We start from the raw sequence: 26,885 nt of genomic DNA on the forward strand, positions 1-26,885 counted from the left end.
TTTCACTTCCATGGTGTTTTTAAGGTGGGACAGGCACTATTTGATTAGAATTTCAAGGCAAAAATACTTACACCCAACCAAATAGAAACTATTGCCTAGTAATCTCATGGTTTCGATGTCTTGTAGGCTAACAATTATTGACATAGCAGGAGATAATCCACGGAGCAGCTGGCATTTCAGATAAACATGCGTGTAAAAACGATAAGAGTCCTTAAGTTTTCTGTTTTCTGAAAAACACCTTTGTGTCTATACTAAAATGTTTTACATAAATAAATGCTTTCCGGAGGTTTACAAGAGTGCTTTTACAACTTTCTTGTGGCATGGTGGCAGCCTTGTCTGTGAAGCAGGAGTCTAATTTGGTGGAATTTTAGACTTTGAAAAATTAATTGTAACTAGTCCCTTCTTTAATAAAGTGTTTCTGAGGCTCGCTTCCCAAGAACGTTCTGATGTTTTTTTAAGGTCCCAGGAATCCTTAAGTGGCAAGACCAGCCAGTTTGATGGTAACCCAGACCTAACCCTAAGACTGATTGATTGAGCTTGTCACTTGGTATGACCCTTAGCAAAGGTGCTTGCCTGTCATTAGTTCTAAGTGAGAGTGGTAGGTAAGTGAGCCTGAGCTGGGCTAAAAGGTATGATTTTCAGGTTGTGATGGAAGACCATGTGATAATACAAAGCACTGTTACTGTTTTTTTTCTTCTGTTTTTTCACATCCTTTGTAAGATGCTAGCACAGAAGAAAACTTAAAAATACTAAAATGTGACCTAGACTTTGCTTTTGCTATAAAGCTAGCAAATACAAGTCAGCCAAAGACCGACCATAATCACATCCCTAAGTCTGAAAAAGAATGAGTGATAGAGAGTAAGAAAAAAGTGTAATACTTCAAGTTGGACATTGTGTGGGAAGCCTCAATTTCTCCCTCTTTTCTGCCATCAGAAAAGGTAGAGAACTTTTATTATGTAACTTCAACAAGGTCAAATTGTTATAAACTTTGAGAACTGTTCATGTCATATTTTAAATTCCCATTATCTGTTTTATCAAATACTTAGACTTCGAAATTGCCTGCTTGAAACAGGCCTTCATTAAGAGTTTTTCCCTGTAAAATGTTCTACAGGTTGAAGAATTGTTTGAAAACGAAGTGATGCTTACCAGTGTCTCTTTTTCTTTAAGATTTCTAAAAATTAACATTAAAATTAATTGTGTAGCATCTTTAGGAATTGAACTGGTAATAGAAAAACTTAACCTAATACACATTTCTGATTGGCTCATTTTATGAGAGACCAAAGTAGGAGGTCATTCAGCCAAAAATTTTTAAAGCTCAGAAATCTGTAAAATATTAGCTTGAGATTTTATTTCTAACCTTCTCAATCTTTAAAGGTAACAATTATATCAGAACAAATCAATCTTATCTGTGATTTATGTTGAACTCATCCTTTGGAGGAGTAGTGTTTGGGTACAGCTGACGGTTGTCACCTTCTTTACCTGAGAGAATACATTGAGATAGAAGTGGTATGTCCCTAACATGGAACATGACTGTAGATCAGACTGTGTCAGCTGCCCCTTGAGATTTGTGCTGTGTGACAGAGCTCAGAATGTGAAATGGAGAGGCAAATGTCAGTCTAGTATAAAAGCGGTTCAAAATTACAGGTCTCTGTATGTGTCATCTTTATTTAAAGATTTTATTGAAAATCTTTTGGGGCTCCTGGGTGGCTCCATAGGTTAAATGTTTGCCTTCAGCTCAGGTCATGATCCCGGGGTCCTGGGATCCAGCCCCAGAGTCAGGCTCCCTGCTCAGTGGGGAGTCTCCTTCTCTCTCTCCCTTTGCTTCTCTCTCTGCCTCTGCTTACTCAAACACTCACTCTCTCTGTCCTCTCAAATAAATCAATAAAATCTTAAAGAAAAAGAAAACCTTTTCAAAAACAAAAACCTAATACTAGAGCATTTGAAGCTTGCATGTCTAACAGAGTTGTCATATATTTCCAGCATTTAGTAGATCTATGTATTTGCAGTTTTGGCAACTCTATAAACAGTAGGTGGTTACTTCTCCTAGTTTTCATCTTAAAGGGTGTCACTTGGTACCTCTGTTTTCATCTTCTTATATCACTTTTTTCTTTTATTCATTCTTCATTAATTAGTGAGGGAGAGAGTTGGGGGGAAGGGAGAGGGAAGGGAGCCTGAGGCAGGGCTCAGTCTCAAAACCATGAGACCATGACTTGAGCTGAAATCAAGGGTTGGATGCTTAACTGACTGAGTGCCCCATCTTCTTCCACCTTTTAAATTCTGTCGTCTATGACTTTCTTGAGGTGGTATCATTAGTCACAGTGAACTATGGTGTCCTTGCATGAGTATACCACATTGCAGAAACTCAGCAAAAGGAGGTCTTATATACATCATGTTGAATTAGAAAGGTCTTGGGATCAGAACCTTTTTTTATCTTAAGAATTTACTGTTTTTGTACAAGTCCCAAAATATGGTCCGTTTCCACAACGTGATTTCCAGGACCAACCCTGAATTTTTTTGTGGAAGACTGCAAATAACAAGAAGATAGAAAATGGAAACCTAGCTGATCTAGCCAGGTGGCCATTTCTCTTTCCCAGCCTCGCCTGGCAATTCCCTGCTCTTTCTGCTAGGGACCAGGGCAGTATTGTGAAACATACAAAGGTCGAGTTGATGTCTGCACCTTTCCTCTCCCACAATAATCCCTCTTCCTCCTCTTTACCCTCAGGTATCTACCTATCCATTTTTGTTTGCAGCCTCCTCCCTCAACTGATTTGTAGAGAATGTGACTCATCAACATTAAATTCTCCCACACTCTTAATTATAATGGTAGAAAGTTGTCCCCCCCCCTTTTTTTTTGTTTGTTTAGAAGAATTTTAAGCATCACTGAGCAGGCAGATAATACATTTTGTGGTAGAAAGGCTTTTAGAAACCCTTGAAATCATGTAATAACCTACCTGCTCACAAGATTGGCTTTACTCAGCCACCATCAGAGAGGAGAGGTCAGACATTAGAAAAAGCATCTATGAAAGCCAAGCGTAGGTAAAGGAGTCTGTGGAAAGTGCCTGAGCTCGGATAAGACAATTTATCTGAATCCAGAAATAGACTAGAATCCCTGTTATTAAGGGGGTGTTAAGGTGGAGGAAGTGTTCTCTTATAGTGAAAAAATGTTCTAAAATACTGATGGGGGTAAAGAATGCTGTCTTAAGCAGAGCTGAATTAGTGACACGGTATAATGCTTTAAAAGGAGGATTGTATTGTGTTTCATAAATGCAGTAATACAACAGTAGTTCTTGCATGCTATGTTTCCATTCCATTATTTATTTAATCATTTTATGGGGTGACTGGGGAAATCAGCTCCTGCTGCTAAAACTGAGCATTTGCCTAAATCTAGAAGATATAATTGGAGAAAGAGCACTTTGTCATAACCATTGCCAGTATTACTAGTATAAATATATGTGTTCTGGAATCAACCAGTTGCTGTTTAAAAATCACTGTTCAAAGGCAGTGCGAGGTAATGACCTTTCAAATATAGGAATGATATATGTCAGACATAATTTTTGGTAATATACTCCACATAAAATTCTTTTCAAAGGAATGGTATTATCATTTGAATTAAAGTAATCTCATGTTGCTAAGGTAACTGTATTGTTTGAGCAGGTGTGTGGTTATTTGTCCTTTACCTGTCTCAGCTTCCAGAATCAGCACATTTAAACTCTAAGGATCATTTCTCAAATGTAATTTATAAGTGAACTTCAGTGGTGTCCTTCTTGTATGTGACTGTGAAAATCGACAGTTTTAAAGCATTTTGCTCTACTTGTTGTATATTTCATCTCTCTACAATTTATTTCAAACATATTTTACCGATGTGGTTCAGATTGTTGCTTACGTTACATAAACTTGCTTTATATGATTCTCTCCAATTTTTATGACTCTTTATTTTAAACTATTATTTTTATTTTCATTAAAAATATTAAAGAATAAAATAATGTTGCATAAGTGTAATCATATATTTTTGACAGAACTATTTTATTCCCATATTTTTTTCTTTTCACCTTTAAAAAGTAGGTGATAGGCATTGTAACAAGATTTTAAAGTCCACACTATCGATTTTGAAATTTTTTCATAAATTAGGCGTACCTTGATGGCTCAGTCAGTAGAGCGTCTGACTCATGATCTCAGGTCTTTAAAAAAGAAAAAGAAATTTTTTCATAAATTAGTTCATTCAAAAGAATAAATCTGAAAGCCATCTTTTCTCTTTTCCCTCTCTGGAATTGATCAAATATATAGAATGACCTGGGAACCTTACATTATCAATTATTTAGAATGTATTGCATATTAAGCCATAACTGTTCTTTTGATTATTTCAAATGGCACTTACTATGTCTTTAATGTTAACAGATGGTTGCTGATGTATTGAACCCTTAGTATTTCATACAATCTTTATGTTTGAAAAGCATAAATAAATTGAGTAACCAGCACTTTTTGAACATTGGCATTTAAAAAATTGTAAATATTCTCATGCAAAATATCAAGTTATTAAGCATTTTTTAAAGTTCTTTTTTTTTTTTTTTTTTTTTTTTTTTTTTTAAAGATTTTATTTATTTATTTGACAGAGATCACAAGTAGACGGAGAGGCAGGCAGAGAGAGAGAGAGAGGGAAGCAGGCTTCTTGCTGAGCAGAGAGCCCGATGTGGGACTCGATCCCAGGACCCTGAGATCATGACCTGAGCCGAAGGCAGCGGCTTAACCCACTGAGCCACCCAGGCGCCCTTTTTTAAAGTTCTTTATGTAATATATGAATAGCAAAAGTGGGTGGCCTTACACTCTGTCAGGAAGAGAAGGAAGGTGGGCATTCTGTTAGAATGGCAGGTTCACTATGAACAAAGAGAAACGATTTAGGCTTCATCTGAGTAACACAGATAAAAAGAGAAATTCATTTATTTAAATATTTTGGTTTCAAGAAACATTTGGATGATTAATCCACCCCACTGATTTTAGAGTGATTTATTAAATAACCAAACTGTATAATTTCAATCTTACTGAGCTTAAGCAAAACAGTATTAAAAACACATTTTCAGGAATTGGAATTGAGTTCTCAGATACAAAGATTTCATAATGACTGTCCAGACACAGGAATGGTGTATTTTTTCTAAAAAATGAGTCTTGGCTGTCAGGTAATTCCCCATGAGGTGATCTTACTTTGGTTTCAGTTGTATAGCTCAGAGAGTCATTTTTGCCTGGGTATCTGCCATGCCCATCTCATTGAAGGCAAGAGAGCCTCTAAAGGATTGAATGCTGTGCCTGTGGGTTAACCAATTATTTCTAAGATGTGCTTTGCTAAAACTATACATATTTTTTCTTTCTTTATTCAATCCCATGTAGGAACCAATGTAACACCAGATGTAGGAACGTGCGGAAGGATCAGTACAAACATATACAGATGTCGTTGTGTGGCTTAAGGCAACTCTAATCATTCCAAAAACAAAATGAAGGTAATTAGGTAGCTTTTGGATGCCACAAAGAAATAGTCATAGGAACTCTGATGTTCCAAAGTAGACACTGAAACCCAACTTACCCTTTGATACTAAATTACCTTTCCGTAGAGAAAACTTTATTTGGAAAACAATAAATTAAATTTTAATGATTAAAGAAGACTTTGCCACTAGCGAAGAAGTCATGAGTGATTGCCATTGATGTATACAGATGCCCACGTACCGAGTGACAGGAGGGGAGGACCACAGTTGACCAGTTTGTGCTACACTCACCTCAGAATTGACTTTCTTTGCCTTTCCTGCTCTGTCTGTGCTTCCAACTGTATCTCACATGCTCTCTCCCTTGGTCCTTTCTTCCTCCTCCTAAATTTTCTCATTGTCTTTTTTCATCTTCTCCCTTCCACCGTATCACAGGTCCTTGCTTTCCCTCTCCTCTTTCTTCCCTTTTCCTGCTTTACCACTCTCTTCGCTTGTTCTTCCTGTTCTTTCTCTGTTTCCTTCTTCTCTTCAGATCTTCTGTCACCATCTCTATTTTTCTCTCCGTTGACTATAACATGAAAAATATCAGATTTATAGCAATTATCATACTCCTTGGATATTTGCAGTCAGTGAATGGGTAGGCTTTTGTATCATTCTCTTAAAAACTTAGTGCTGTGTTTCTGTGATACACACTTGCCTTTTTAAAAAAATATGGGTTAATCACTCCTCAAAGAAAAGCGGACCCTTCCTCCTACACTGTAAAATCTCTCGGAAGAACGTTCAAGCCTGTGGCTACTTCTGAGTCTGCCACTTTCCCGCTGTCCCTTATTTTGGCCAGACTACAGATTCTGAAGGTTGTGTACAGAAGCATAGAAGTACGCATGGGCAGGGAGTTATAGAAATTAGAAAACCATGTACTAAATTAGCCTGAATCTGAGAGACAGCTCAACCTGGAGATTTCTGAATGCTTGGGTGCAAGGAATCTCATCTAGTAAACTGATGAAGGACTTTCTCTCTCATCACCTCAGTCACCTCAAGTCTTCTCATTTTCTTGCTGGTTTGGACCAAGGTTCATAACTGCAGTTGCCCAGGTATGAAATAGAGCTGCCATCTCTTCTGGTTGCTGGCACTTAACAGGTCCAAAAGGGGGAGTAGGGGCCTTGGTCTAAAGCAAACACTAGATTGGAGATGTGTTGCTCTGGGGGGAGTACCATAGTCTTCCTTGAGCAAGATCAATTTTGTTGTTTCGTGGCATTGTCTGTTCCAGCTCAGAACTTCAAAGATGCCTTGGCAGAGAGTTCAGAGTTATTACACTACAAAGGACCATCCCAGGAGGCACAGCCATGTGGCAAGGAGTTCAAGCTTTGGCAGTAGAGAGAACCACCTATATATATCCTTTCTCGGGCCACTTATTAGTTGCACGCCTTCAGCAACTAAATCTCAGTTTTCTGATTCTAACGTAAAAATAATAATATTCATATTTCAGGGTTGCAGTCACCCACTGAGGTCATGCTTATGAGGTACCTGGTACACAATAAGTACTTTTTCAGTAGTAGCTCTTAGCATCTGGTACAATCACCCAGCATTAGGTAAGGAGAGTTGAAGCACTGTATATACAGCTAGGAGCCATTTATCCCACGCATGCCCATTTTGTGCCTTGTCAATATGTGACATATTTCAAGAGAAATTTCAATTTTAGTTATTGAGGAGAGTCATAAAAATTAAAAAAAAAAAAAAGAACAACTCCTCATTCAGTACGTATGATCAGAAAGGGCTTCCCAGCCAAAATACATATATGACTTGCCTAGAATTAAGAGTTTTAGTATGGTTCTAGTCCAACCAAAACGTTTACTAACTTAGCCCATTCCTAACTCAAACCTCCCTATTCCTAAATTGAGTATTTGTCTTTATTTAATGGTCCTAATAATGACCAAATTTTGTGTATTTAAGTATATTCTGGGAAAAATGCCAAGATAAGTAAATATTGACATCAGTTTAATATATTTTGTCAAATCCTATAATATGTATGTCTTCAGCCCCTGTGAAATGATTTTAAAATACAAAACTATTTTAGCCAAACTCAACTGAGAGAGATTGGTTTTAATAATGAACCCAGAGTTCCAGGTCCCCAAGGACTAATTGAGGGAACTTAGATCCACAAGCGGTTTGGTGGTGAAGTGGAAAGTCAGTTCATTTACAATAAAAAATGCACTCGTCAGTATAAAGGCTTTGGATGTCCACTTCCTTCTGTCTGTCTACTGGAGCAAAGTTTTTATGGGTAGGCAAGTGACTATTAGAGGTTGTTTGGGAGCTTGGAGTTAGAGGATCACAATGGCAGATTCCAGCATCTAGGAAAGCTTCTCCAGCCAACTCACATCTGGGCTGGTTGACCTCTTCTTCCCTAGACAGTAGTAGAGGAAGACTGTCCTGTTGCAGGACTTCAGAATGCCTCATTATGTCACACACATTGCTTGTTGTCTACCTAGTCCTTACTGACACTCCCTTTCTTACTGATTCTGTTAAAAACAACTATGTGTCCAATTAAAAATACTCACCTCCAAGGCTCCCTGACAATACAATTTAGTAAGATGAAGTGGCAATCTGCTGAATGGGATCTTTATAGAGGTTATTGACAAAATTGATAAAGATGATTTTTTTCAAAAAGACTCCACAGATACTTGGGTTTTGCTCTACTCTTACCCATTTCTTCTAGACATGGTGTGGTACAACCATCCTGTGACCTTGAGGAGGAGGGTCACGTAGTAAGTGGGGACCAGGAATTGAGAAGGAACCTTGATCTTTATTTTCTATCTTTTACTTTTTAGAGAGAGAGAGCACGCACACATATGTGGTGGGGGAAGACATGGAGGGAGAAGGGGAGAGAGAATATTAAGCAGGCTCCACACCCAGCACCCAGTGTGGGGCCAAACACGGGGCTCAGTCTCACAACCTTGAGATCATGACTTGAGACAAAGTCAAGAACTGGACGCTTAACCAAATGAGCCACCCTGGTGCCCCAAGAAGGAGCCTTTGTCATTATTTGTACATTTGACTAGCTATCCCAGCCCTGGAATATCTCTTCTGGATTTCTTGTATCTTAGGAAAAATTAGTCAGTTTCCTATTATGTGCACATGAATATAGTCCTAATTATTCTAAATGCCCAGATGACCCAGTTTACATTCTCTTTTAGGTCTGTCACAATTCTTTTTTTTTTTTTTAAAGGTTTTATTTATCTATTTGACAGACATCACAAGTAGGCAGAGAGGCAGGCAGAGAGAGAGAGGAAGAAGCAGGCTCCCCATGGAACAGAGAGCCCGTTGCGGGGCTCAATCCCAGGACCCTGGGATCATGACCTGAGCCGAAGGCAGAGGCTTTAACCCACTGAGCCACCCAGGCGCCCCAGGTCCATCACAATTCTTGTATCAAGTTCTGAATTGCTCTGGTCCTCCCATAGAATTGCTTTTGGCCACTTTGGTGGAACTAGGATGTTATCTAAGACAGTTTTGATAATACATTTTATTTTATTTTTTAAGATTTTATTTATTTGTCAGAGAGAGAGAGACAGAGCACAAGCAGGGGGAGTGACAGAGGGAGAAGCAGACTCCCTGCTGAGCAGGGAGCCCAATGTGGGACTTAATCCCAGGACCCTTGAGGTCATGACCTAAGCCAAAGGCAGACATTTAACTGACTGAACCACACATGCGTCCCTTGATAATACATTTTAAAAACATCCCTCAAGGTGTGCTGCTTCTGTGGGTAGCAAAAATAGTGCATTTTATATTAACTTTTTAGTAGTGCTTTGAGAAGGTAACCTGTCCCTGGCCTTCAGTTTCTGAAGTTTCTTGTAACTGACAGTTTAATGCTAGTTTCCTTCACCAGACTGTTTCGTGATGGTCTTTTCTCTCCAAAATGCAGTATCACTTTATATAAATCCTGTTGACATTTAAAATACCTAGATGTGTGATATGGTTGTGAATGTGAGCTCTGCCCCACCCTTAACCTTGGTTGTTTTGTCTGGCTCAGCCTCTAGGACTGAATCCAACATCGTCCTTTCTCTTGCTTGCTGTGTATTGACAGAGGAAACAGGCATTCCAGTCTTACCTTTAGGAACATATCATCTTTTTGTGTAGGCCACCTTTGTTATGAATGTTGAAATATCCTATGATCATAGTTCTAGTTCCATTCTTACTTCCTTTTCTCACATAAACACTTCCTGCATTCTCATACTGGGGAAAAAAATAGTTCTACGTCTAGTGTTTGTGATGGAGCAATATACAGAGATTAGCGGGCGTTAGCCTCTTTTAGAAAATGTGGCTTCACATTCCCATTCTAAGCACTGGTACTATCAAAAAATAAAAAAAACAACTCAAGGCCTTGGAAATAAAAGCAACAATATTAATGACAAACTCTAAAGTGGGACTTAGTGTGTGCTAAGCACTGATCTAAAATCTTTGCATGTATTAATCATGTAATTTTCACATCAACTTCATGAGGTAGTTACTATTATCCTCCTTTTATGGATATAGAGATTGAATCCCAGAGAGGTTAAGTGTTTTGCCCAAGATTTCAGAGTTGTTAGATAGGAGTGCTCAGTCTGTCTTGCTTTGGAATCCATGCTTCCAGCTGGTATGCATTTATCTGTAGAAATGACTCTTGTTTCAGGAAAGGGGTAATAATAAGAAATGATAAAAGACATGTTAAGAAAGAGAAGAGAAAGAACAGTAAAAACCAGTTTTGTTATTTAAAATAAAGATTGCAGACTCAAACCAGAAAGATGATATCCATGCCAAACAAAGTCAGAATTTCAGTCCTAAATATTCATTGTCCAAGACACAGTTATCTTCAGGATATCATTTAGTACACTGTTGACCTGAAAGAGTTAACATGCCTTAGAAGTATGATGACAACTAAAACTATAAAAGAGTGATTCGCAGATTCTGTTTATATTTATTTATAATCTTTTGATGAACGTAATTTCTATGAAGATTTTTTAAAAAAGATTTTATTTATTTATTTGACAGAGAGAGACGCAGAGAGAGAAGGAACACAAGTTGTGGGGGGGTGGGGAGAGGGAGAAGCAGGCTTCCCACGGAGCCAGGAGCCCGATGCGGGGCTCCATCCCAGGACCCTGGGATCATGACCTGAGCCGAAGGCAGACGCTTAGTGACTGAGCCACCCAGGCACCTCTCTATGAAGATTTTTAAGTAAACAGCAAGTTTGTTCTCTAATAGATGTTTGTTCATTAATAGAATTTAAGTGGAACTAGAATAGAAGAGAAATACAAGGGCAGAATGTTAAACCGAGGCAGAGAGATAATTCAAAAATTTTTTACTGATGTTTCTTTTTTTTTTTTTAAAGATTTTATTTATTTATTTGACAGAGAGAGATCACAAGTAGACGGAGAGGCAGGCAGAGAGAGAGAGAGAGAGGGAAGCAGGCTCCCTGCTGAGCAGAGAGCCCGATGCGGGCCTCAATCCCAGGACCCTGAGATCATGACCTGAGCCGAAGGCAGCGGCTTAACCCACTGAGCCACCCAGGCGCCCTTTACTGAAGTTTCTTTACTTGTAATATATTTCGTCCTTCAAGAAGTTCCTTTATGTGTTCTCAGACGGCGGGTATAGCCTGTGAAATTGAGGGATGTGGTCCATTCTGAGTCTAGAGCTCTCTGCACTGTCTAACCTGCTCAGCTCCCACGGGGATATTGACACCAATGACATGTTTGTTCAGCGCTTGGCTTTGTAGGGTTCTTTTTCATACATGGACCTGATCTTTAAAAACCACTTTCTGTTGAGCTCATTCGAATAAGAAAAAAAAGCAACTGCCAAGCATCCTCCTCTGCCCTTGCCCTCAAATCATTCACCTCCTGCCACAGAAGGCAGAGGGCAGCCTTAGGCTTGTGGCAGCCAGGCCAGGGTGACACATGAGGGATTGCAAGGGCCTCAGCGTCAAGAGCCCAGAAGCAGGGGCTGCCCTTGCCTGGTACTTAGATTTGTAAAGCAAATATTTCCTGCTTTGTCACACCATAGTTTATCTCAAAGTTAACCTGCAGATCTAAACTGAGGTCCACTGACCCAGGGTGGAAACTAAACCAGGGAATGGAGGACAGATTCACGGGAAAGCTTTCTGTTTGGAACCCACTGAGGTTCTCAGAGGGCCTGAAGGGAGGCCCATGCTTTCCCTAAGAGAGAAAACTTGGCCTCATTGGACTTTAACGAAAGGACAGTGAGTTTTATAAAGATATTGCCCCCAAAATGTAGAGAAGGTCTATATCTAGATGTTTCCTTTTCTCAGGTGCGCCAAACCAGATCATTTCTCGTGTTAACCTTCCGTGGGGAGTTGTGTCAAGTTGTAGGTCTGCTGGGCAAGTCTGTGAGCCTCAGATGTGGGGCAGGATGCCGTTAAGACTGCTTTCCCTGGTGATCTGTCCTGATTCGGGCATTCAAGCTTTTAGAATATTTCTCTCAAACACAAATGGCTTCTGTCAGCCTTTGAACGGGAACTGTGAGGCAGACACTTCAATTCCAAATACGTTGTGAAATATTTTAAACCTATAGAAAACTACAACCAATGAAAATCCAAAATTGGCATCACTAATGAGTACCCAAGGGATACCTATCTGTATTCATTGAAGTAAAATGTAAATGCTCTGGAGATCAAACTCTTCACAATTATTAAAATAATACCCACTGGCCTGACCTGAATTGATGAATGATGTTTGCTTGTTTAAACGAATTTGTCCTGTCCCTACAATACAAGTTGTTCCCAAGCATGAAAACAGTGGAGGCCCTGCAGAATAGGAAAAGAAGACGACGTCTTGCATAAGATAAATGCTTGGTTGCCATCCTGGTGAAACAGCCATCAAAAAAAAAAAAAAAAATTCCACTACTCTGATTCAAGACCAATAAATGTTTCCAGTGAGTAAAAAGAATGTTCCTTCTTAGAAATGTTTGTCAGTGAGGGGCGCCTGGGTGGCTCACTGGATTAGGCCGCTGCCTTCAGTTCAGGTCATGATCTCGGGGTCCGGGGTCGAGTCCCACATGGGGCTCTCTGCTCGGCGGGGAGCCTGCTTCCCTTCCTCTCTCTCTGCCTGCCTCTCTGCCTACTTGTGATCTCTCTCTGTCAAATAAATAAAATCTTTAAAAAAAAAAAAAGAAATGTTTGTCAGTGAAAGAAACATTTACAGTCAAAATTTAAGAATTGTTATTCAAATATTACCAGGTAAAAGAATTTCTTAAGCTTTTATTTTGCCAATATAAAAATTGTCTCTATACCTCCATTTTTACTCCGGTTGGAAAATGGACCTGACTTGCAAATTGATGAGCTTTATTAGCTACCAGAGTCTGGAGAGTGGTGGGTGTACCAGGATACTCTGGCTTCCAGTCATGGAAACCAGCTCCGGGTAACATGGGCTAAAGGAATTTATTAATAGAAGGTGGATTAATGGGCTGCCTGGATGGCTCAGTCCTTAAGTGTCTGCTTTCAGCTCATGTCATGATCCTGGGGTCCTGGGATTGAGCCCCACAAGTCCAACGTCGGGGTCCTTGCTCAGCGGGGAGCCTGCTTCTCACTCTCTGCTTGCTCCTCACCCCGCTCATGCTCTCACTCTCTCTCTCTCTGTCAAATGAATAAAATCTTTAAAAAAAAAAAAAGAAGGTGGGTTAACGTGCAGAATGGAAGGAAAACCCAAATATTAGAAATGATGATAGTATATCCAGAAAGAGGGAGTGGTCAGTTGCCAAAGGAATTGAGGTGGTAAGGACCATGATTTTCTGTTTTTTCTGATTATTTCTGGCCTTTTTTTTTTCTTTCTGATTTTGAGGCTTTTTTTGGCCACACAGGATGAATCCTCTTCAACTCCTCTCTTTTCTTGTGTCCCTGAACTCTGATTCCTGGGACCACAGTCTCATGGGCTTACCTGGGGTCTGGCCGTCACACTTGGGTGGTTGTGGAGTGGGAGGGATATCTTTACAAAGAAGAGGGAGTGGGAATGGGTCAGGCAAAACAGCAGATAACTGCCACAGTATTCAGCCTGTATGTTTAAGAATTAAGATGTAGAATGACCTCTGGGATAGTAAATGTGATGTCTATAACACAGGCCAAGTGGAGAAGCAGTGTTCTCTGGAGTGCCGTGGCATCCTTCATTAGATGGGAAGAGTTTAGTGATTCTAGGAGGGGGGAGGGGAAGATCCAGCCCAATAATGATTTCTCATGCTTTTGTAGCTTGGTGAACATGACAAATTCTCTTCTGAAAGCTGTGCAGGGTGACTACAGACAACCTATATGTGTACAAGAAGCCCAGCTTCTCTGGGGTGTGTGTGCTCCTCTTCAGTTCAGACCCCCAGGGGTCACCTCCAGTGACCTGCAAGGAATATCTGAGATAAATTAATGAGTATATGTCTCTCTTTTCATGCGTCAGTGTAGACAGACCACTCCTGTATTCACTAGGAGGATGTCAGAGTGCCTCTGTCATTCCTCAGCATTGCAGGACCAAAGTGCCACTTGTTCTGGTTCATCACCCGCTCCTCCTCGATGCACTAATCATTTGGCTTGGGATTTCACCGTCTCCCAGTTTCTCCTTCCCTCCCAGGCTGCCCCTTCTCATCCTTTGTCGTGTCTTCCTTTCCTCCCTGACTCCGTAGTACTGGGGTGCTCAGCTCTGTCCTTTCTTCCTTTTCTCTTTCTCTTCTGCCCCGTCTCCCTAAAGACGTTCTCCATCCCGACACTTTGAGGGCCATCTCCGTGCTGGTGACTCCCACGGCTCCTGAGCTGCTGTGTCTTGCTCCCCATTCAGCATCTCCATGTGGTTCAGCATCTCCACGTGTTGTTGGCATCTCAGACTTAACATACCCCTCCTCCTGCCACCTGCAAAGGAGCTCCTCCCTGAGTCTCCTGAACTTCACTGTTGCCAGCTGAGGACATAGAGTTATTCAGTCCCCAAAACTTCTTCCTCTGCCTGCCACTACTGATCTATCCCTGAGTCCCGCTGGTTTTACACTAAGACCCACCCAGAAGCTGCCGTGGCCACCGCCTCACCTGGAATATGCCAGGCTCCTGATCGCTTGCCTGCCCTAGTGCTTGCTCACCTTCATTCTGATCTGAGACGGGCAGCCAGAGGGATCCAGCTCAAACCAGCACATCATTCCTCTGCTGCATACCTACTGCAACTGGTCCATTCCCCCAAGCTGCCTAAAGAGCTGTGGTCTGCTTCTCTGTTCCCAGTGACCCATCAGCTTATCATCTTTACCAGCAAAGATGCCTACATTTGAATGATAAATTCTATCGTAATTCTATCCATCCCTTTGTTGCTTGCTATGTCTCTCTGAAGGGGGGGAGGGAAAGAAACAACTCCTGGCTTCTCTGTTACTTTTCTGACTTATCTTACTCTTCCCCTGAGACCATTAAAGCCTCTTTTTTGTTCCTCAAACACATATGGGCTCAGTCTCATCTCAGGACCTTTGAATGTGCTTCCCCTGTCTAGCATGCTGTTCCCCAGAGAGCTGCATGCTGCTGCCCTTCCTGATTCATGTCCATCTTCAAATTGTCAGCTTCTCAGTAAGGCCTTCCTGACCATGCTCGGTACCACGATGGCCCCCCTCTCCCCTGTACTCCATCTCCCCTGAACTGCTTTGTTTCTCTTCATTGCTGCTATCGTCATCTAACACTTTATTCTTTACCTTGCTTGTTTGCTGCATACCATCACTATAATGCCTTTAAGCTCCACCAAGACAGGGGTTTTTGTCCACTTTGTTTGCTGCTTTATTGCCGGTGCCTAGAATAGTGCCTGGCACATAGCAGGCACTTTAAACATTTTGGTTTAATGAATCAGTGAGTGAAAATAGCACTTGGGAACCCTGTCTAATCTCAGTTATGGTGAAAACTGTCTTATGAAAGTGGTAATTCTAAAATAAATAAGGCAATCCAGAAGATTATTTATAAAGACTTTGTGACTGTAATTCTAAATTTTGGCCTTTCGAATCCATGATAACAACGTTTTAAAAATCTGAGAACCGTGTCTCTACTTTCCCACCCTCCAAACTTACAAAATTCTCATGACTTTTGTGAGACCATGCAATGCTATTTTTAGCAGTCTGTTGGATTGGCTTTGCTTTAACTATATGTTAGCAAATCCAAAAAAGTTCTCATAGCAATTAGTGACTGCAATTATTAATAGAAACTATAATAGACTTTAAACTCTTATTCCCAGAAGCTCCTCTGTGCTGCACCATAAATAAATTTGAAGCAATTTTGATGAATGGGTAGCTAGTTTGTATTTAAATTTTCATCTGAATGGGAATAAATAATGGGAAGAGCAGAGACCAAAATAGCTTGGCTCCGTACTCCACAGATATGCAATACCCTTATAGGAAACACACAAAAAACCCTTAAATTTCTCCAAAGACTTAATCTTTTAAAAGAGATCTATCTGAGTAGTGATGGGTATATGAAGGAAACAGCAGCTGAGAACTCCGGATCTTCATTTAATTTCACTTCCGGATACCGGGGAAGTCGAGAGATCAGAGTTTCCAAGCTGGTAGATGTCAACATGAATGTTTTTAGGTGTTGATGGTGAGAATTGCTCAGGTCTTATGGAGAAGATTTAAAAAGAAACTTCCCACTCTATTTCTCATGTACTTGGATACTTTATGAGCCTTCGAAGTCAGAGGAGACTTAAATCTTTGGGAGTTCTGGTGATGCATAGCACAGAAGCTCAGGAGACTGGCTGGCTTCCTTTCCGGACTTCAGTGTTTCAAGCAGTATTGTCTTGAGCATGAGACCACCTCTCTATACCTCAGTTTTCTCTTTTGAAAAATAGCAGTGGTGATAATATTTGTCTCCTAGGTTTGTTATGAAATGCCAGTGAGATAGTACATATAAAGAATAACACAATGCCTGGCACAGACAATGATGTCACGTATTATTATTATTATTATTGTGGTGTACTTTCTGATCTTTTCCCGTGTAAGTAGATCTATACTTACAGTTACAGGATTTATATTTTTTTCTCTTATTCTTTTAACATTATGTGATCATTATATTGACATTTTCCAAAAACAGAACTTTAATGGCTGCATAATATTCTGTTCTGTGCTTGTAGCATGATTTATAAAAGTGTATGTTTGACATTTTTAGCAGAGTCATTTTATTTTCAATGGTGTGAACGCTCTGATGAATACCTTACAGTTCTCTCAAATTTTGGCAAAATGCTTTCCCCTAGGTTGCCCCTTTATTTTTATTTTTTTCATGAATTTTTATAGGTAGGTTATATTAATAAACTTACAAAAACAGATATATCTTTCTTTGGCTTTCTCACAGTGCTTTTGTGCCTGGCCAGTCTCTTCCTACCTTAAAGACTAGGTGAATACTCACATACACATTTTCCCTATTTTATTATATTTTAAGTAGTGGATTATAATAACTTGCATACATCCTTAAGTGTGTTGATCTCATTTGTTCATGTTTCTTTTCATGTGGGACAAGTGGCTCCCTAGATCCACAGAGGCCCTCTCCGTTATTACAGTAACTTTCTGCCATCACCTGTTTTGTCTCAGCTGCTATCGGGAAGGCTCTAGAAAAAGCTGGTCCATGCACCGTATGGATTGAATTACTGCTACTGATTACAGTGGTTGAGTGCCTGGTGCCTTTCTAAAGCCTTCGGGGACCTTTGCTTCTCTTGACAGGGTCTATTTCACTCTCCTGCACAGAACTTTTGGGGAGTCTAATATTCTCAATTGTGAAACACGAAGGGATCAGGGAGACTGCCCACCTCATGAGTGTATGCTTTTTGGTACCTGTTTTGGGGTACCAACCTTAAAGCATTTCTATTTAATCTTATAGCACATATATATTATCTTATGCCCACATATGTTAGCAATGTGTGAAGCGTCTGCCTCTTTATCAGAGGAAAGATGGGTAAGTCAGAAAGTGAACGTAAAAGAAATGCAAGCTGTACAGGGTTCTCATTCTTTCCAGTTTAGCCCTCAAACTACTCCTGTTGTTCTCAACTCTCACTGTGTCTCGTGAGCCTCTGTCTGACAGTGATGCTGTCTCTTATCATGGCCTTCTCTTTTCCTAAACCTAGTGACATCACACTTCAGGAATCCTGAACGGATGATCACCCACTCTGTCCCAAACAGAAGTCAGGTGACCGATGCCAGTCATTGTGACGTGGCACCTGCCCTTGCCTCACCTGTGTTCCAGCCTCATCAGGGCTCATCAGTGGGATAGCGCTGTGCCTCTATGCCCTAGAATTCAAAGAAGTACTCAGTGGGAAAATTTTAAAACTCGAATTGTGAGATCCTATGAAATCTTCTTTGATATTGTCGAGAGACTGAGACCTTCAGCTAATCTCTAACTCTGATCTCTTATAAGCAATCTGTGTTTTTATCCACATATATCCATGCGTGCACGAATGGATTCAAACTGCACCTACCACATTCGGTGATTTTTTCACTCAGCTCCATATTTTCAGTATCTTCACAGGCCAACAGATGAGGAGCTTTTCATCTTTGTTTAGTGGCGACATACTATCACATCGTGTACTTGATATAAGTGTACTTGATCCTCTCTACTATTCTTGTTTGGGGTGATACAGACAGCAGTGCAAGAAATTGTTTTCATTTATGTTCATTATTTACTCATGGATGCCTAAATACTTTCACAGTATAAATAACTAGAACTGAAATTTCAGGTTCAAAATTTATTAACATTAAGATATTGATACCTACTGCCAAATTTTCCTCCAAAAAGATCACTAGTTGACATTTTGTTCAGCAGCCCATCCATACACTTACAGGAGTGCTGGGTGATCTAATTCCTTTTAGTCTTTGCCAAATGTACAGGTTTAAAAAACAGCATTTTATAATTTTTTTATTTCTTTGATTACTAGAGAGATCAAATACTTTTCTTATATCTCATTATTAATTTGTGCATGCATATATGAATTATCTGTCAGATCATTTGCTCATTTTTCTGTTTTTTTTTTTAATGATTTTATTTATTTGAGAAGAGAGAGAGTGTGAGCAAGAGAGCACAAGTCAGGAGAGCAGCAGAGGGAGAGGGAGAAGCAGACTCCCCACTGAGCTGGGAGCCTGACACAGCCAGGACCCTGAGATCATGACCTGAGCCAAAGGCAGATGCTTAACTGACTGAGCCACCCAAGCGCCCCTCATTTTTTTTTGTTTTAGGGTTCCTCTTTTTCATATTGAATTGAAGAAATCTTTGTTAATATTAGTAAATCCTTTTTGATATTTTTTTTAGTATTTCCCCCAGTTTGTCTTTTATCTTTTGATTTTTATTCAGTCACACCTATCAGTTGTTTCCTTTATACAGAGCAAGAATGACACATTGTTTGATAGTATGGTCTCTGGAATCAGACATGCCAGGATTCTAATCCTGGCTCTGCAATTTTTTTTTCTCTTTTTTTTAAACAGCTGATTCTAGTTATTTGTGGTAATTATACTCTATAATGTCTCCCCAAACACTGAGGAAACACTAAACCATTGTTCCTGGAGGAAATATAGAGTTAGATTTCCATGAGCTGCTGGTCACATTTTCATCAACTGATTAATACGCAACCTTGTTTTATGTGTGTTTCTGTTTAAAGATACCTTGTTTAACATATATTGTTGATCCATTAACACTGACCTCATGGCCTACAGCACTATAACTCAGGCATGAATGAACTTTCTTCGTAAGGCACATCATAGCCTTCTTACACTTAGGGACACTAGGTAGCATTTCAGTATGGTGACTGGGCGCCATTTTATACAGTGAAATCACCAACAAAAAAGTAGAAAAATGCAAAAAAAGGGGCATTACATGGATATTGAAAAGGATACTTGTTTATAATATAAGAGCAGAAATAGGAAGGTGGAGTGTTGCCCTGTTTGACCTCAGTTGAAAATATGGGTGTCAGACGACTCAGTATTTTGTTTTTTTTGTGTGTTTTTTGTTTTTGTTTTTTTTGCTGTTCTGTACATGTCCATGAGTATGAAAGCACCTTAATTTGGATTTGGGGGTTACACATACATTTTAGCAAGTAGGTGAGTTAACAAGGGATTGTTAATAATGAAGACTGACTGTATACACTGGTAAAGCCTTTTTTTTTCCTGTATAAAAGGAAAACTGACTTTAAAATGATATGACAATAAATAAGATAATGTGTGTTTGGCATATAATAAATCAGTCAGTGTTAGCTGCTATTGCTGTATGGTTTCTGCCTTCAGTATTATGCATATAAGAAGTTTCATGAACCCTCAGATTACAAAAACATTCTTATATTCAACCTCCTAGTACTTTAAAAATGTTTAGTTTTTTCATGAAGCTCTCGAATTCATTTAGAATTCATTCTAAGAAGAATTCGTGTGACAAGAATGGTACTGATCAAATTTTTTCCTGTATGTTCTGCCATTTTTCCCAGTACCATTTATTGAATAGAACATTTTCTCCCATTAATTGTTTTTTTAAGAAATTTATTTATTTATTTATTTGTTTGTTTATTTATTTGACAGAGAGAGATCACAAGTAGGCAGAGAGGCAGGCAGAGAGAGAGGAGGAAGCAGGCTCCCCTCGGAGCAGAGAGCCAGATAAGGGGCTCAATCCCAGGACTGTGGGATCATGACCTGAGCTGAAGGCAGAGGCTTTAACCCACTGAGCCACCCAGGCGCCCCTATCCCACTAATTCTTAAGTATTGTTTAGCATAAATGATCTTTTAAATTACGTCTTCTGATTGACAAATTGAATACATAGGAATGATACTGATTTTCTGTATATTTTATATGTAGGTATCTTATGGAACTCCAAGTTTTTTTACAGATATGGGGGGGCGGTTTTCCCCTATTTTTAGGAAGCATTTTTTTTTAATTTTTTATTTATTTATTTGACAGACAGAGATCACAAGTAGGCAGAGAGGCAGGCAGAGAGAGAGAGAGGGGGAAGCAGGCTCCCCGCTGAGCAGAGAGCCCGATGTGGGGCTCTATCTCAGGACCCTGAGATCATGACCTGGGCTGAAGGCAGAGGCTTAATCCACTGAGCCACCGGGGCGCCCCTTTAGGAAGCATTTTTAAAGCATTTGAAAATCAATAGGGCAGGATGGAGGAAGAAGGCAGATTGTATACAAACCAGAAGGGGGTGAAAACAACTTAATTTTACATCCTGGTGAATAGAGTTTATTTCCAACAGGACAGTAGGGCAAAAATAGTACATGGAAATCTTAGAACACTTGAATGAGAGAGATTTCAAAACCTTAGCTCATTTTCCTTATAAACTTTTCTTTCATGAGTGCAAATACCTCCATTTTATGGATGGGAAAACCATGATGGTAGGAATTGTCACAACAGATAAGATAGCAAAAATGCCAGCATTGATTGAGCTCTCCTACTGTGTGCAGGGCCCTTCTCTAAACCCTTTGTGAAATTAAGTTACTTATTCTTAAAAGAACTTCACGGGGTAGGTATCAGTATTATTCCCACTTTACAGTTGGGATAATGGAGGTACAGAGGGGTATTGAAACCTACAAAATGCCAAATGAAATCAGTTCTCTTCTTTCGCATTATCCTGAAATTGTAATTGAATTTGGTGCAACTGATTTTTTATATTTCCATAAAAGCATGATAATGCTTATAAAATTCTTTTATTTATCTTTTATTTTTTAAATTTTTTTTAAAGATTTTATTTATTTATTTGACAGAGAGAAATCACAAGTAGGCAGAGAGGCAGGCAGAGAGAGAGGAGGAAGCAGGCTCCCTGCTGAGCAGAAAGCCCGATGCGGGGCTCGAACCCAGGACCTGGGATCATGACCTGAGCCGAAGGCAGGGGCTTAACCCACTGAGCCACCCAGGTGCCCCTATTTTTTAAATTTTTAAAAAAGATTTTATTTTTTGATAGAGCACAAGTAGGCAGAGCTGAAGGCAGAGGGAAAGGAGAAGCAGGCTCTCCTGGGATCATGACCTCAGCCGAAGGCAGACGCTTAACGAACTGAGCCACCCAGGCGTCCTGAAATATAAATGTTAGTAAGGAGTTTGTAAACAACTTCAAAATATAGATACTTGAAAATAAAACCAAATAGCAAGTGTAAATACCAAACAATAAATGATATGACATGAACTCTCAGACTTCAGACAGGAGAGAAGCCCTTCTCATTAGAGCAACCAGAAATGGTTCAGAATAGAACTCTAAGCTTAGCGTTCGGACAGGAGGGAAAGAAGGGTCCATGGTACGTGAGTCCCGAGAAGCGGCACAAGCAGAGCAGTTGTGGTGAGACTTGTAGGAAAGGTTTAGTGAACACTGAGCGTTCCTGCTGGAGGTGAGGAATTATTTAAACAAAAGGCCAGAGGTGGGCTGAGTTTGGCAAGTCGGGCTTTGTCTCTGGGCGGCGGGGAGCCTCTGAAAGTTGATTAGTGGCCTAGTTGGACCTTGAAAGCCTGTTTGGTTTTCTGGGAGTCTCCTGGACCTTGAGGGAAGAAGAGGCTTGCTGGATCTGAGGACAGCTGGTGGGTGTGCAGCTTTGGGGTTGTCTGGGGGAAGAGCAAGCAACTGCCTAGATTAGCTGGTGTTCGGTGAGCCAGAAGGTGACAGAAACCCTTCGTGTCCATGAGAAGCTTTTCGGTTTCCCGTGGGGCTGTGTAAAGTGGCCTGGGTGGTGGAAGCCTGAGGAAGGGAGACCAGATGCTAGGGTACTAGTATTAATGAAGGGGGAGTCCTCTAGCAGAGCGGAGAAGAGTGTGACTTGGTTGTTGGTCTGGGTGTGTTCCGGTCCTGCGGCAGCCATTACTGAGTTTCAGTGTCCACCAAATGACAACGCTCCTCTCTCAGCGCGTGCAGAGGGCCGAGCCCATTACCTGGAGCACAGTGAGTACTGAATATATATCCGGTGGCAACAAGGAGCCTGGGAGAGGCAACAGGGACGGGGAATTATGAAGGAAGGATGAAGAGGCTTGATTAATTGGGCATACGGGCAAAAACAGGAGATAGAATCAACAGGTCCTTCAACATCTGAGTTGAAGAAGAAATGGTGGAAACCGTGGCATTTGGAAGTTGAAATTTCACAAAGATGTGCGGATTCTTAGGTTGTGGATTCTTTTCCTTTGGGGGGAGGATGTGTGAGTTACTCTAGGGCAACCAAGTTTTCCAGAACGGGCAGCTTGTTGTTCATTCAGTATGTGTGTTAGGAAAATAAAGGAAGTTCTATAGCCGGGGGTTCTGGTACATTTATCTCTAACCTGAGGCATTCATCTGTACATTGTAAAAAGAATCACAATGGATTTTTTTTTTTGTATTTTAAATCTTTATTGTCATATGCAATGTACAAAATAAATAATTTTTCATAATAAATTCTAAATCTGTTATTTTTATTTAGTAAACATAGATATAGGTAGGAGTAATTCAGATGCTGGGAATAGGAAAAGGGCCAAGAATATTGATTTAGATCAAATAAATTCTTATTTTCGCTCATGAAATTAAAAAATTTTTAAAATAATTTAAAATTTTACTTTTTGATATAAAATACAATTTCCCCCAAATATTGAATACTGTTCACCAAAGTGCTCTAGATTCTGTAGCTTTTTATGAAACAAGGGCTCTGTGGTGCTGGCAGGAAAGAGAAAAGGTCTGGGAATTGGATTGATCCAGCCAGGTGAGTAGGGAAATATATGAATAAAATATGTTACCATTGCCATTAATATCAAGATTAATTTTCTAAGCCCAAATGGATTATTTAGAATGGAGCGCTGGCCTCTAAGATACCAAGAGACCAAGAATCAAAATATGGGACACAGTCCTTAAATTACATAAAGATGATGGTTTCATTATACCGTTTCTATTCAGAGACATGATTTTATAAGAATAACACTATAATATTCAGTCTTATTTATTTACTTTGTCATTTAAAAAGGCTATAATGTATTTTCTACCAAGTATAGATGAAAGTGCTCAGGAACCATTTTGTCCACGTGGGACAAGGCAATTTGTTGATTTTAAATTCTGGGTTCTCTTCAGCACTTCTTGTGATATCTGAAGTTTTTACATTAATGCTCTTTGTGTTCAGTAGCCTATGAGTATATCCATATGCACCATTTTTAAAACTCCCTCTAATTTTGATAGAAAAATACACATCATAAGACAGTTTGAAAACTTTGGCCCCAAAGTCCATGAGTTTCAAAAGTATAGTGTGTTCCCATGAAAATGTGTTTTTAATAACATTTCTTTTTTTTTTTTTTAAGATTTAATTTATTTATTTGACAGAGAGAGTTCAGAAGTAGGCAGAGAGGCAGGCAGAGAGAGAGAGGGAAGCAGGCTCCCTGCTGAGCAGAGAGCCCGATGCGGGACTCGATCCCAGGAACCTGAGATCATGACCTGAGCCGAAGGCAGCGGCTCAACCCACTGAGCAACCCAGGCACCCTTAATAACATTTCTGTTTTACTTCTTTATAGTACTTTGCAGTTTTGTGTGGCTTCAAATAAATTATTTGTTCCTCACAATAAACCTGTGAGGCAGCATTATTCTCCTTCTTTTAGAGATGACAAAACCGAACTACAGGAAGAGTGGGTTACTTGTCCAGCGTCTCATGGCTGATAGCTGGTGGAGCTGGTGAGCAAGCCCAGGAGTCTAGCTTCAGGTCCCTGACTATGTCCCCTCCCATTGTGACCGTACTCAGCGTTACTCTTCCAGTTGTCCCAGTCTACAGGGGTAGTATTTGAGATGCCTTGGGGACTATACAGTGGTCACTTTACATAAAGATGAATGAAATGGCAGAAGGGAAATGTCTGTGTCCATGCCTTTATTTTTCACTATTAATTTTTGGATTATAAAAAGAGAGCAAATTGGGAGTTTCTAAACCTCTACACAGACCCCAGTTTAGGTGCCAATGACATGAATAATTTATTTAGTAGACCTAGGAGTGACTGCTGTGATCATCCTAGATTTTGCCCTAGGGTATTAGAGGTAGAGGTGTTATAGCTTTAGGTGACATCAGTGATGGTTGGTGCTACTTGGGAGACCCCTTAAGGGCCTCTTCCGGCAAGTTCTGATCTAGGAGAGAGACAGAGCTTGATCCTCAAATTGGGCGTAACTCCTGTTTTCAAGTCATCTTCACCCCACAGTTTGGGAGATTAATCACTTAATGACTTTTTAGATTAATACTGATCGCAGAAATAAAGACGTGCTCCAATCTCATTTGCTTCTACCTCAATGTCCAGGACGAAGGACCTAGTGTCTGGCTCTTTCTTGGTTATTAATAGTTGAAGAGTGTGCGTGCTCTATGTACAGCTTACGGTATTGGTGTAACTTTGAATGAATGGCAAATCACTTAACTGGTCTGTACTTCAGTTTCCTCATCTGAACGAAGAGAGAGATTAACACACACTTGACCAGGTTATTTTTTCCTTCCTTTGTATTTATTGTGAAATATTTCAAACATAGAGGAAACAAAAAGAATTGATTTAACACCAGATGTATGTAACAGATATGAATATTTGCCACATTTGCTCAGATTTTTTAAAGAAGAAAAAGAATGGAGATGTAAAAACTCCTTTTATCCCCATCCCACTGTTACTCCCACTACAACCCATGTGACCTGTCTGGGGATAGCAGGGGGTTTGTGCCCACAAGGCTTATTCTGATAAAATAAAATAAAATAAAATAAAATAAAATAAAATAAAATGTAACGTCTATGAAAACTCCTAACCTAGAGAACCCATGAACTTCATTAAAACTTTGTTCACCTGTTTATACACTGGGGATTAAAATCTTGGCTTTACTTATCTCAGAGCGTGACCTATCATTATGTGAAAATGTTTTGTAATCTGTAAAGTGATTCAGAAATGTAAGGCATTGTTATTATAATGTAGTTTTAAGGTCTATCTTGGATTGCAGTTGATTGTGGAAAAAACGCTGGGGTGGGAAGAGAACATAAAACAAAGACAGGAAAGAGAAGGAGCACAGGGAGACATGCAGTAAGAGAAAGGAGAATGGGAAGGAAGAAGAGAGGAAAGTAGCAGAGGTGGGAGGGGGCAGGAAAATTGTCTTATGGTTCCCATCACTGGCTTACTTCTGCCTCCTATTCCTGGTGTTTCTCTCTCTAACCCACCTAATAGAGCTGGACTTTTTTTCAGCCTTACCTCAGGATCTTCACTGGTTTAGGGTACCATGTCAGTAGAAGGTCTAGATGAAATTTTATATTATTCCCAGTTTTACCTTCTTTTCACAGGCACATTCAAAAGTTTTTTTTTTTTTAATAGCAACTGCTCTAATCATGATCATTTTCTTTAATATAAAATGAAGTCATAAATTTTCACTCTCATTTACTTTTTTATTTTCTGGTTAGGTTATCATTTCAAAATATATTCCGTGACTTTCAGACTAATTCTTAGTTGTCCTGCTGTGTTTTGGTAAGGATAGATCCATGAATTCATTAGCCTACCTAATATATTAAATATATTATTTATATTATAGTATATTCACAGACATGCATACACACATGTACACACATACACTTATAATGACTTCTGAATGGAATACCCCAAGAAATCTGCTTTAAAATGTCTTTTGAGAAGTATCCTCTTCTCTCCTTTGTGTTCATGAACATTCTGTATTATCCAGAGCCGAAATCTTGTACTGGTGAGGTGACTCAGGACAGGGACTTTGTGGCAGACCACTGTTTGTGACAGCAAGCCATCAGGAGAGCCTACATCACACTTGCTGGTGGTTGGGAGGGCAAGCAAGGAGCATAAGGAACAAAGACCAGAAGGCAGCAGGGATAGTGGGGATGGCAATGTGGCAAGGGAAAGGGAAGAATCTGGCAAGTTGTAAGGGGTGTGTGTGTGTGTGTGTGTGTGTGTGAAGATGAATGTGTGGGAGGGGTCAGAGGATGAGACTAATTATGAGGAGTAGAAGGCGCCAGTGTGTGGTTGAGTTCAGGTGAAGGATAGCAGTGGCAGGGAAGAGGGGGAGGGGGTGGTAAAGGGAGTGGGGAAGTATGTTTGGTTGTAGATGTTTGGTTTGTTTGCTGAAGAGATTGCTTTCTATAAACCAACTGCAGGTGGTTGAATGTGTGAGGGATTAAATAAAATAATCCAGAAATGAAAAAGAAAAGAAGAAGAAAGAAAGAAAAGAAGGAAGGAAGATCATTTTTCAGAAAGAAGAAAGAGAACTGGGAAAAACTCCCCACCTAAATGTTTTAAAGTAAGAACTTTTATTCTGTGATCTTGAGAAGAGGGACAGAAAGACCCATTTCAGTGGGTCTTTGGGGCACTCAGAATTTAGATAGTAGCGTTACTAAAAAGTAGCTAATATTTTCTTCATGCTTCTTATTTAGAGATACGTTGTTAAGTACTTTATATACATTTTCTCATTTAACTTTCACAACAACTCTTTTGAAGTGCTGTTTATGCACATTTTACACATGGAGAGATTGAGGCAT

General features: G+C 39.9%; 1 protein-coding gene across 3 annotated transcripts in view; it reads left to right on the forward strand.

Moving 5' to 3' along the window:
* The window catches only part of RELN (reelin), a 518,586-nt gene that overhangs the window by 1,479 nt on the left and 490,222 nt on the right, over window positions 1–26,885 (forward strand). The window lies entirely within an intron of this gene.

The sequence above is a fragment of the Lutra lutra genome, chromosome 11 (genome assembly GCF_902655055.1).
Source record: "Lutra lutra chromosome 11, mLutLut1.2, whole genome shotgun sequence".
Lineage (NCBI taxonomy): Eukaryota > Metazoa > Chordata > Mammalia > Carnivora > Mustelidae > Lutra > Lutra lutra.